Below are 13265 nucleotides of genomic sequence, written 5' to 3'. Positions count from 1 at the left end.
TCCCAATTTAAGGGCCAGGACAGACCCCAAAGAAGCAGCCCTGTGTAACCTCAGGAGACCCAGCAGTAAGCAACTTTCCATCCCAGGCTTCCTACCAAAGCCTAGGCCTATCACTGTGTCATGGGACAGTCTTTACAGCAGTGCCTACTATCTCCCTGTTCATAGTGCCCTAATGTATTTACAACACATTGGGCTTTTTCTAATGCACGTCTTTATACAGTATTTTTATTTTATTTCATGACTGAAATGGTCTTCTATTTATGAAGTTAATAGATCACAAGATGTGAACATTTGAAAAGGACCTTGTAGTGTTTCTTTATCAGTTGACTCTGTGACTACTGAGTGTGATGTGGGCATTGCAGAACTTGAATTTCAGAGAGGACGCACTCTGCTATAAGCACAGACTACCCAGTGTTGCCTGCAAGGCCATGTGGGGTGGTGGAGAGGGAGGGCCTTTCTGGGTTCATGCCCTGTGACCTTCTAAATCATATATTTGAGTTGGCTATCCAAAGTCATCATGTTTCTAGACCTCCCCACAATGCTGATTAATTGAAAGCCCTAGGAATGCAGGGGTCTTGCCATCACTAGCATGGCTTGCACGCCTCTCCCACTACCTTCTGCCTTGGGAGGCCCATTGAGTCTCTACTGTCCTGGAAGCTATGGACATGTGGTCTGCCTGTACATCCCAGGCAAGTCGCCTGCAGGGAATTTGGCTGAGCTGGTACCATCTCTTCCTAGAGGTAGCCACATGGGCTCTTCATTTCTTAATAGAGCTTCCTTTTTGAGGGTCTTTTTGGATTGTGTATTTACATGTCTCTGTTTTCAGAGAGGTGGATGAGCATCCTCAAGTGTGACTCACTGCAGGTCCTTGGGTGCAGAGAAAGAAGCCAGAAGGCCACAGAGGATTACTGACTTTGAGCCCCTGCACATCTGGCTCCTGGTCTTATCTTTGCCACTTGGGTCAGGCCAAGTATCTGAGCAGTTACTCTGCCCTCCTCTTTGGTGCTGTCTGCAACATGAGTGACAGAAAACTTGCAAGGACTGCTGGGGTAGGAAACAAGTTGCTGTAACTCGACCTGCTCAGCATAGTGTAGCTGGTGCTCACTGACAAGTTGTGATCTTTCTGTTTCCCTCTATCCATTCTCTCAGTCTAGGAGGGAGATCTGCCTACCTCTGAGTCATGCTGCAGCATGGTGAGCACATGATTGATCCCTGTAGAGGCAGGAGAGCCTAGCCCCAAGCATTTTGGGAGGGAGGGGCCACTCTGAGGTAAAGGGATGATGACCTCTTGCAAGGGCAGTACTTAATGGATGTTGGAGGAAGAAATGATCTGGCTAAGTTTACCAGTGTTGTCCCTGGAAAGGTCAGGTGGAGGGTTTATTCCATGGCAAGCTAGGCCACATAGAGATGCAGGTGAGGAGGAGATGAATTGCTCATCTCCTTTGGTTCACACCAGAGCCGAAAGGTAGCACAGAGTCTTTATCTCTGGCCTCAACACAATCCCTACCCACCTTATGTATTACCTGCATGGAGAATCCCATATGTCAGACCAACCTTCTTAGACCCCCTAACCAGGGCCTTGGGATCCCTACACCTCCACCCCAGGACTTAGGCCCCTCTGGAGTCTCCTGAGTCCCTCAGAGGATGAGCTAAGGCTATGGCTCCCATGAGCCCACGTGACCTGAGAGAGTTCAGGTCATGCCACCAGACTGCCTGCCTCAGACGGGGCCCTTATCTCCAGGCTGCCCTATCTGCAGCTTCTGAATATCTACAGCTTTGACTTGAGCAGTCTGATTCTTTATTTAACTTGGAGCAGGCCTACACAGTCTATTAAAAAAGAAAGTGGAATTATTTTTAAATAAATATTTTGCAAGTTCATGTTATACCTGCTGGGTAAGGAGTGAAGACTTTGTAGTTTTATTACTGAGCCCTCCCCGCAGCCCTGCAGGATTGTGTCTGGCTCCATAAAGGAGAAATTACAGCTTGGCCAGGTCTGGAATGGTCTCACCTGGCCTGGCACAGCTGGGACAGGGGAGATCCAGTATTACATGGTCCCTTACACCAGAACTGACCTTCCATTTGGATCACTTTATGAAAGGCATATATTTTCACAGTAGAAGGTGAGAGACAATTGAGAAAGACAGAGAAAAATAAACTCTTTCCTATCCCATCAAATAATCTGTATTCCATTTTGTTTATTTCCAAGTCATTTTGTGATTCCCCCAATTTTAATTTCATCATAGGATGACCTACTGTGATCTTCTGTTCTTTTTATGCTTGAGAAAATATAAGTCTAGTAGATATTGTTAAAGGGTGAACTACAGTTCTTCAAATGGATGTAAAGTATAACAATACTTATTCTATTATTGCAGAATGTTTACCATTATTCAACTTATATAAGTGGTTTATACATAGAGCTTGTAGTAGTGGTCATGAGCCTGTTGTCTTGGTGTGGATTCCGAGAAGTTACTGACATTTTATGGGCCCTGAGTCCAGAGTGAAGCTGTTGGCTTTTACCGTGTGACAGCGATGGCCATTGCAGGTCACACACAGGCAGTGTGTCACTGTTAAGCCAGCTGATTTGGGTTTGCTTCTGGTTTTGCTATGTCCTGCTGATGAGTCACAGTTTGAGCTAGTGTTCTGGCTCTCTGTACCTCGGTTTCCTCATCTGTAAATGCTAAGGATGCCAAATCCTCAGTACATGAAGAAGTTCTCATCATCCCCACAGAGAGAGGCCACAGGATATGTACTTAGTCATGCCCTATACAATAGGGGCACCTAGAATTAGCATTATTCCTTTCTCTCTTTTAGAGAGGAGGAAACTCAAATTCCATGGTGTGGACATGTCTGGGGTGCTACTCTTGCAGGTGATCTCACAGCACTGAGGGCAGAGCTGGGCTGAGGCCTAGGCCAGGCTCACAACCAAACTCTAAGTTGGGTTCCAGTCTGGAGCTTTGGAGATGCCTCTTGTCTCAAGCCATGAATGTTCTGGAAGTGTGTGTGTTTGTGTGTGCATGTGTGCGTGTGCTAAACCCACCCTCCAGGTGGGAAGATACGAGGTGTGGCTGGGCTGTCTGTACCTCTGGCAGAACTAGTATACTCCCTGGCTGTCTATTTTGAGGATCTTTTTCCAGGCGTTTCCATAGATACCTGGTCATGGTGACTAATGGGGCTAAGCTGTTTGCCACACTGATTGAAATGTCCCACTGCTATGCCACCCGCTACCTCATTCTTCAGCTGATAACACATTTCTCTTTATAGCGCTTCATGTCTTCTTAGACACATCAATTTTTGGTCTGTGCTGTCTCTTCATAGACATCGGGTGAATACAAATTGGGTCTTCACTACATTATTGTATGGGTGTTTTCAGTATACATTCTCCATATAATCACTATATGAACATACCTGTGGGCTTAAGCTCTGAGCTGTAACTTGAAGTCAGCCCTTATAAGAATGATGATAGTGCCAGCACAGGAAACAGCAGTCATCTAAGTAACGGGCACTCCATGGCCTTGTCTCAGAGAGTATGTGGCTCCCTCACATTTCAGGAGCACTGCTCAGGTCCCAAACTCTTTGTATGTATTTTATTTGGCCTGCACAAGTTCATGAGGTTATCATTACTACTCCCCGTAGATAAATTAAGAAATAGACTGAACAAATTTTGCTTAAATTTACATGGAGTATGTTCATTCTTGGATTAACAGATTAATCCACTCACCAATTAATATCTGTGGACCATCTGCTCTGTACCAGACACTGTCTTGGTGCTAAGGACTCAGAAAGAAATTAAACTTGATCCCTGCCCACGAGACACCTTCATTCTAATGAGGATTATAGACCCTGGTTTGCACTGGCCTGGCAGCTTGAACATATGTTCTGGGAGGTAAGGGCTGGAGCTGGAGCCTGACTCCCTAGTCACCAATGCCCTGTGCACAGAACAGGTCCCAGAACATAAGCTACATAAAATTAAATCTCTCCAGTCCCTAGCTTCTGCTGAAATAACTGTCCCCAAACTTTCAGGCTTAGACATCCTCCCTGTAGAAGGCTTTGTTGCTACCAGTTGCCATCCCACTACATCCCTTACCCCTCAGGGTTGTTTTTACTTGGCCCCTTGTCTGAACTCTTCTAAGACTGTAAGATCCACAGGAGCAGTGACTGTGTCTCGGTGTATAGGATGAGGTGCTCTGCAAACTCCTGGATCTTCCTGAGAAGGATGTGGTACCTCAGAAGGCAGGTACAGGAGCTGCTGGCCTGGGGCCCAGAGCAGGGCCTGCATTTATGACTGTTGCTCATTCTGATGGGAAGGCGGCAGGTATATAAGAAAGCAGTGAGCGCAGGGTACTGTGGGAAAGAAAGGATTCTGTCCAACTCAGGGCCCTGGAAAGATTCTGGCTGGCTCAGTTGTAAGTGTTCCTTTGTTACTCTTAGCATCTATAAAAGAGGAACAAGAGACTGCTATCCTCTATATGTAGATGGGGAAGGTGAGGTTAGGACTGACTGATTCAGGGCTTCTAGTAAATCAGCAACCTTGAAGCATTATTCTAGACTATTCTTACTTTTGTCCTCTCTCTATCCACCCTCTTCCCCCATCCATCTGTCCACCTATCTACTTTCTACTTATATACCTTCTTATTGTCCATCCATTCACCCACACACCTATGCATCCAGCAAACAGCTACTGAGCACCCTTTGGGTGCCAGTATGTGCCAGACTTGGTGACTTACCCAGACACTCCCCAGCTTTTGCTCCTCTTTCTCCTTCAGCTGCCTGCTACTTTCTATAAAAGGCCTCTCTTTTTTGGAGGACGAACTTCTGAATAAGCCTGTCCCTGTGAAAGAATGGGATGTGGGACTCTGCCTTCCTTCTTTCCATTCACATATAGGACATTCCAAATGCTAGCAGTGGTCTTGTGTGGCAGATGGGAACTGAAGCATTCCCAGTCCCTTCTGGCTTATTGGGCCAGGACAGGTCACCCAGCAGGAGGGGAAAGAGGCGATCTGAACTCTTGGCCAGCATGCCAGCCTGCAGGTGCTGAGGAATGGTACAGCGTGAGTGACACTTGCAAGAATGCAGGAAAAAAACTAAGGAAAGAAGTCTGTATAAAGTGCCTGGTGCCCACTTACCAATTCTGATATTCAAAGGCCTGATAAGAATCAGTTAAAAATACATAGCTCAAAGAGGGCCGTGGCACCCAGATTTTGATAGAACTGATTTTAACAGCCACAAAGCCAAGAAACTTCTTCAAAGTCAATCTGTCTTCAGCAGTCAGCACAATTAATTTCCACTGGCTGTCCTCTATGAAAGATACTTGGTGTTTAATGTAGTTTACAAGTCCTCACAATCCCATGAAGTAGCTGAATCCTCCCTTGCTTCAGAGAAGAACCTCTAAAATTAGGAAGATTGTTTCACAATCACCATCCAGTAAGTATAGAATGAGGACCTATTCCAGGGCTGCCTTTGAGATGAGTCCCCCCTCTTTGTACTGCCCACACCCCAGAAAAAGACCCAGAACACTGTGGGCAGTCTTGGTTCTGAGCCCCACAAGGCACCTTCTGAAAGCCCATGCATGTTTGATTTATTTATTTTGCAAAAATAAAACATGTGCAAACATTCTTCAAAATTCAGGAGGTGCAAGAGAACACACAGTGAAAACATATCCAATTCCTATTGCCATCATGCCTAGTTCCGCTTCTGTCCACACACAGACATGATCTAGCATTTCTTGTCCTCAGGGTCAGTGTGCAAGTGTTCTGCCACTTGTGTTGTTTTCACTTAAAGGCAGATAGTGAACATCACTCCATCTCCATCCCCTGGAGCCACCTTGTCCACTCCAGCTGCTACATGAGATGCGTTGTCATTTACTCTATACCTGTGGATGGACTCTCAAGCTGTTTATCTTTTGGTGTTACAAACATTGTGCAGTGAGTGTTCCTGAAAATATGTCATCCTTCACTCAAGGGAGTCGCACTGTAGGATGTTTATTTCAAATTGAGCAGACTGTTTTTCATACTTAGATCTTCCCTGTTTAGATTCTGCTTTTGAAAAATTCTCCCATGTTTTATCTTAGTACTTTAAGCAGCTCACTTATTTTAATATTTAAATCTTTTAATTATCTGGAATATGTTTAACTGTGAGTTATGAGTCCATTCTTTCTTCTTCCAGAAAATGTTCAAATTGTCCCATGTCATTTAATCAGTAATGTCTTCCTCTACTCATAAGCAATGCTATTTCTGTCTATGTCCAAGGAAGTATTTGGACTGTTTTTCCATTATGTCTCGGTGAGCCAGCATGACCCTGAAATTATTACAGCTTTATAGTATAGTTTAACACCTGTAATGGCTATTCTTCCTCAATCCTGTTTGCTTGCCTTTCTTATTTATTTAGCTTAAAATCCTACATAACATAAATTTACCACATTGACTACATTGAGGGGTACATTTCAGTATTTTTAACTGTATTCCCATTGCTGTGCAAGAGCTCTCTAGAAGTTTCCAGCTCACAACTAAAACTCACTATCCATTGAAGATCTTCTGTTCTTATGTTGATATAATTTCAGAAATAGCTTGCCTAACTCATTTGAAAAGCAAGTATCTGTAGCTGTTTACCTGACTCTTTACCTATGATTCTTTCTTTCATTCTTGTCTTTTTCATATATGCAGTAATTTTGCTTCTTTCCCCTTTACTTTGTTAAGCTGGCAAACAGATGATCTATTTTATTCATTATTTCTGCCCCCTAGCTCTTTTCTGCTTCAGTAATTGTTGCTTCTGTATTTATTATTTTCTTGTTTTTGTTTTACTTGGCCTTCCTGTATTGCTTTTCTTAACCCTCACCTATAGGTTTAAATATTCAATCTACTTATTTATAGTTTCCTATTATTAATGTAGTTTCTAAATCTGTAATCTTGTCATCATTGCTTTTTCATGTTTTAGACTTTAATGGTCATATCTAACATTTGTTAGTTTATGTTTCATTTCTATCCCAAGAGTTGATTAAAAGATTAAAAAACTTAGTTTTTTCCTTTTTTATTTTATTACTTTTTTTTGTTTGTTTCTTAAGACAGGGTCTCACTGTGTAGTTGAGACTGACCTGGAACTCACTATGTAGCCCAGGCTGGTCTCGAACTCACATCAATCCTCCTGCTTCAACCTTCCGAGTGCTGGGATTACAGGCGTGCGCCACCATGCCAGGCTTATTTTATTGCTTTCTAATACAATGGTGTAATAATCAGTTTAGTACTATCTTCTCAGAATTTAATGAGATTTCTTTGTGCTGTTTGTGTGTGTGTGTGTGGGGGGTAAATATTCAATTGTCTTTACCTTATTAATTAGTTGTCTTTTTAGAAAAATTTTGTGATATACCTCACAAAGTTACTCAGTTTCCCAGGCTGGGCTTGATCTTTGCCTCCTCCTTCCTTAGCCACCCCATGTGCTAGAATTACAGGAATGTGCCATCATGCACAGCTTGGCTAAGTATTTAATATGTTTACTTATTGACCAACCATGAATTTAAGAAATGAATTAGTACTACTCTGAGTGTACTCTTGGCTGTTTGTGTGATGCACGCATATATGTCCAGCAGTGATAGTAAACCTGTCAGAGCTTTCAATGATACAGGCAGCCCGCTGCCGGATGCTCGCCACAGGTTTACCACCAGTGTCCTATATTGTATCTGTAGAGTGAATATTGGTAACTTTTGATGCATAGATATACATAAAGTCATCATTTTGTTGTGCCTTTTATCATTTAATGTATTATTTGCCTTCTATCATGCGTTTTGTCCTTACTTCCACCTTCTCTGACATTATAACTGTCAGGTCAGCTTCCATTTTGTTTGGCTGATATACCTTTGCTGATTTTGTTTCAAACCTCCAAGAATCACTTTTTAAAATGTGTTTCTTTTGGATAAAGCATTAAGTTGAGATTTGCTTTGTGACCCAGTTTCCAAGTCTTTTCATCAGGCAGTCCATGAGCTTAGACTCTTTCCCTTCATTGCCATGGTGCATGTGCATGGGTTTCAGTTGTGCAGTGCTATCGTTTTCATACTTTTTAATCTTTGCTTTTGTGATCTGTGTTTTCTTTACCTGTTTTATGTTTTAAGTTTCTTTCTCTTCCTTTCTTATTTTCCTACTCCTTTTGTCTGACTTAAATCCCTTAGTTTCTTCACAGTCCTACTAGTTCTTTGAAATTTCATTATGCAGTCATGAGCTGCATAATGCTTTGATCAACAGGGGATCATGTATATAATAGTGGTCTCATATGATTGTCTCAGAGCTGAAAAATTCCTATTGCCTAATAGTTTTACTATACTTTTTCTATGTCTAGATATACAAACCCTTAGGAGTGTGTTATAGTTGCCTACAGTGTTGCATATACTAGCATGCCATGTAGGTTTGCAGGCTAGGAGCAATAGACTGTATGTACTGGATATCCTAGGTGTGTATTGGGCTATGCCTGTCAGGTTTGCAGTATTTCTCAGTACTCTTTTCCATCATTAAATGACAAGGCCATGTATGCAGATTTGGTTCTTATGTTCTCAGAACCTGGCTTTTGTAGTGTGTTCTCAGAACCTTGGACTATCACTGTAACATCTAATGTATGCTTAATAAATTATTTGTTGATGGATTGGTAATATAGTCTTTATAACACATATCCAAGGCAGATAGTTATACTCTGAGGCTCAGGGGAGTTCATTCAGCCTGCAAAGCAAGGACTAGCCATACTATTGTGAATACTGAATCTGTATTTTCCCAATATATTGCTCATCCTGGGGTCATAGAATGAGAAATCACCTTCCAGCTGGATTTCAGGCCCTAGCTGTCTTCCAACCAGATATTCTACTATGTTGCCCTCCTTTAATAAGAAAGAAAGGAAACATTATCATACACAAGATTGCAGAAAAGTCACAAGTACAATAGTGACATTGATTTTTCTTGAACCATTTTAGGTAAGTGGCTGACCTATTGTTCCATACTTATCTATCACAATCAGGAATCTATCTTTGAAACATAGTGACCGTTTAATAGCAAGATTCCATTCAGGGTTTTGCCAGTTGTCTTAAGTGTCCTTTATACCTAACGATCTAGATCATGTTCAAAATCGTTGTTGATTTAGTTTTATTTATCTTTGGTATTCTTTGGGCTTGAAGATTTCCTCAATCTTCCTTTGACTTTTATCCCTTGATACTTTGAGATGCACTAACATCTCCAAGTTTTGTAAAATGTCCCCAGTTTTGTAAAATGTCCCCAGTTCAGGTGTATGTGGTGATTCCACATGAGTATATATACCTTGGGAAGTAGTGTCAACAAAATGATGTGTGACCTTTTCTTTGCATCTATCAGGTGATTCATTATTTCCATTCATCCCATTACCTCTGGTAGCCGTTGATCATTTGATTTAGGTTGTACTGGCCAAGCTCATCTACTATAAAGTTACATTTTTCTCTTTGTAAGGGCTAAGTACTTTGTTGTAGGAAGGTGCTTGGAAACTGTATAAATATCCAGGTCCTTATCAAGCTTTACTTTGTTCATTTACATGTATTTATGTAGGCTCATCATTTCCTACTTACTCATTGGGTTAAAATATGTTGCCATCATTGTTTATTTTGATACTCAAATCTTCCCAGATTCAACCAGTGGGAGTCCTTGAAAGCTGGCTTCTGTGCCTCCTGACTGCCCCATCCTAGCATATCCTTGCTTTCTGGCACAAAATATTCCAGATTCCTATGAAATGCCAGCTCTGACATGATCTGTTTCTTGCCAGAGTCTCCATTCCCTCTAGTGAAAATTGGGGCTTGGAACTAAGATCCAAGATTGGGGTAGTCATTCTTGTTGAAGAATTTGCTGCTCACAAACTTTCTCAGAGGAAAGGGTTTGGAAATAAACTTTTCATATATATCCAGATGCACATTCATAACATCTCAACCTATATATATTTATAGCCACAAATCCACACTGAGACCTCTAATTTCAATCCAGTATTTCATAGTTTATTCTAGTTTCCTCCTTTTTCTTACTCATACCTCACTTTGTCAGCTTTTATGGTCTCTACATAATTCCTAATTTATCAGTCCCTCTTGATGTAACCAATCTCTACCCAACACTTTCTCCAGTTCTCGGGATCTTAGCTTCTCACAGAAGGAGACCCCATGGGCACTGCTAGTCCTTGGCCCCTCCTCCCACTTGTGCTCTGGAATCCAGGCCAGTCTGCCCTTGTGTGTGCACACCATCTCCCCATATGGGGCACATCCCGCAGCAGGGGCAGGGACTCACACCTGTCCTCTTCACCCTTCCTAGGCTCAGTAGTCTTCCTTGGGCCACCATATCCTCTCCACCCCATCCTACCCAACAGCCTCAGGCCTGAGTTCAAAGGGGACAGGAAGGGTGAGGATGCTGACATGCCTTTTGCCTACGATGTTCCCTTTTTCTGCCATTTTTCTCTTCTCTTTCTTGGCACATGGGCTCATTCTTATTCTGGGCCTAGGTGGATTATGGTCTCTTCTCTTACTCTCCCTTAGCTGCTGTCCCCTTTGTTCCCACCCTCACTAGCTTGTTCTGATCTGCTGTTACCTGTGTCTATCTCATATGCTCTGTGAACTCACAGCTTAGAGTAGGAACACAGTAAGTGCTATTGAGTAAGTGGTAAATAGTGAGCTTTCAACAAGTATTCACTTTGTGCATGCATGAAGGTAGTCCTTACTGGGAAAAAAGGAGCAGAACACACGGGGCTGGAACATGCAGGGGAGAGGTGCCTCTTCTGGTCTATGCAGAGAAGGCTTTTTGGACTCTCCTGCCAGACCCCTAGGGAACTGGCTGAATTGTGATGATGACTTCTCTTGTTGGGCCTCCTTGAGTTTTTCTTTTGCTGGCCACCTAATCACAGTGGAATCAGTAGAATTTAGATGCTAGTTTGAATTGGTGCTAATTAGTGTAGACATAAATCAAGCTTATGTCTCTGTGGTTCTAAAGTTTCTTAGCTTTTTCTTAGTTCCAAAGTTTCTTGTGAATTTCCATGCAAAGCTTGCAGACTTGAGTCCTAACCAGCTCATGCTACCACCCATAGACCTGTTGATGTTTATGCTCAGCATTCTATGATATTTCCATTTTATGCCTTCCATTGGCTTAGTCCATGAAGAAGGGGGACCACATGCTGGTGAGTAGGTGCTGGCACAAGACACCTTTGACTCTGGAAGATGGGGCATTCCTGGGAGATAGGATGTAAAGGATTTGCCCAGTTCAGGTCCACAGCCCTTTACATTTGCTGCAGTTCCCTCTCCAGGACCAGGAAAGCAGCCCTGGCAAGGGCAGAAATACTCCCATCTCTGCAAGGTGCACCAGCTGCTGGGTACTGCTATGTGTTCACAGACACGGTCCCCCTCACTTCCTGCAGGCCACAGACTAGGTGTGCTCCTTTCATCTCAGAGGTGGAAACTGGGGTTTCTGTAACCTAGCCAGGGATTCACAGAGATGTTACTTGAATCAAAATCTGTCTGGTGCCAACCACCGAACTCAGCCTGTGTCACATTGTTCTAGCTACGTTCCATTCCTTAAGTAAGAAACTTGAGTTTGCAGATACATGACATGTGAAAAATAAATGATAGAGATTTTAGTCCTAACCCCTAATACTTCCACTTTGGAGGAAATTTTATAGCTCTGGATTTGTATCCTTTCAAAAGCCCTGTAGTGAAGAACTTGGAGGCAGAAAACATATGCTGTTGATAGAGATAAGAGTAATTGGATGAGATGTTTGGACATGGGTCAGTGGGGACTTACTGTACCAGCGAATTGAATCTCTTGTTTTTCTTGGATACTGGGTGCAAGGACAGCACAGAAAAGAGCCTCAGGCACTACTAGTAAGTGGCGCCTTGCCCCAGCCCAGAGTGCTGAGAGCTGGGGGGTGGAGGGCTCACACAAGGAGTGGGATGAGTCTGTGGACCAAGTTCCTGCAACTATTGGAGAGGCCTGGGATCATTGCTCATGAGCCACTCACCAGGGCCTTGTTGACAGTGTTGGCAGTCAGTGCATTGCTGAGCATGTGCCAAAGTGGCAAGGTTCTGGATGATGATGACCATTCCCCTGATAAAGTACATTGTTGTGAGGATCACATAGTGGCTGGCTAGCAATATGGCTGTGAATAGTGAATACTATCCCCTATACAGTCACTGTAGGGGCTGGAGGGAGCCTGGACCCTGCCCTGCCCTTTCTTTCTATGCTTCCAGGGAGCTCCTCCCACACCTGATGAACACTGCTTCCTCTGCTAGGGATGCCCACACACCTGGAGGGGAAACCTGAGGCCAGCACTGTGACAGGTCAGGCTCTGTTTCTACCACATTGTCAGCCTCTGGGCCCCTAAGAGAGTATCCTGCTCCTTCTGCCCCAAGGTTGGTGCCAGGGGGAACTCAGCATCTGGTGGAGGTGGGAATGAGATCGGAAGGGAAGCCCCTCTGCCTGCCGAACTCAGATGGAGCCCTTGGCACTCTGGCCAACAGAGGTGCTATGGGAACCACAAGAGAGCCCCCCTCCATGAAAGGGTGGCATCCAGGCTAATGGCAGACCCATCCAACCATTTTTGACTTGCTCTCCCTGCTTTTTTCCTAAGCTGTAAGTCCTCTCCTGCTGGCATCTCCATATGAAATGTCCCATCCTGCCTTCCTGAAGCTATGAACAGCCTGGGTGCAGGGTGCAAACCCTGGACACAGATTGTTACACCATGGTGCCTACATTGTTCCTTGGGCAGTTCTGCCTCTGCAGTCTTCTTACTATCTTTGTGTTTAGCCTCTAGAGATGAAGCCCTCTAAACATAGGTCCATGGGCATCTCCTACCCCTGACTTTATCTAATAGCATGCTGGATGTTGATACCCAAGTTGTCTATCCTTGGTGATGGTACCAGATTCACCCTATGCTGTAGCGCACCACATGCCAACATAATACCTGAAAGCCTTGAGCATCCTGGTGGCAATGGTGCCTGCCATTGCTATGTCACAAGGGACACCTTGGGGTATCCAGTTATGTGTAGCCCAAGGAAATCAAATCTGGACCTTCATACTCCCTTAGCCATTCTCCTCAACAGCTCAGAGGCACTTCCCCATGAGCTTGCTGACTTGGGGATCTGGATGTCAGGCCCTTGGAGGGATGTGGTTTCCATGGGAAAGGAGTAAAGGCACTGGTCAAGATGGCTCCTGGCAGGTGGGCTTCCACTGGAGAAGTGCAGGTGAGGGCATGATGCTTGGCCATGTTCTCCCTGAGTCACAGAGCCAAAAGATGAAGGT

General features: G+C 43.7%; 1 protein-coding gene across 11 annotated transcripts in view; it reads left to right on the top strand.

Moving 5' to 3' along the window:
* Positions 1-13265, top strand: part of Trappc9 (trafficking protein particle complex 9) — a 682458-nt gene that overhangs the window by 577123 nt on the left and 92070 nt on the right. The gene's annotated exons all lie outside the window — the stretch shown is intronic.

Source organism: Fukomys damarensis, unplaced genomic scaffold (assembly GCF_012274545.1).
Source record: "Fukomys damarensis isolate Sample0158 unplaced genomic scaffold, DMR_v1.0_HiC HiC_scaffold_5, whole genome shotgun sequence".
In the NCBI taxonomy this organism is placed as follows: Eukaryota; Metazoa; Chordata; class Mammalia; order Rodentia; family Bathyergidae; genus Fukomys; species Fukomys damarensis.
This window is presented reverse-complemented; position numbering and strand designations above follow the sequence as displayed.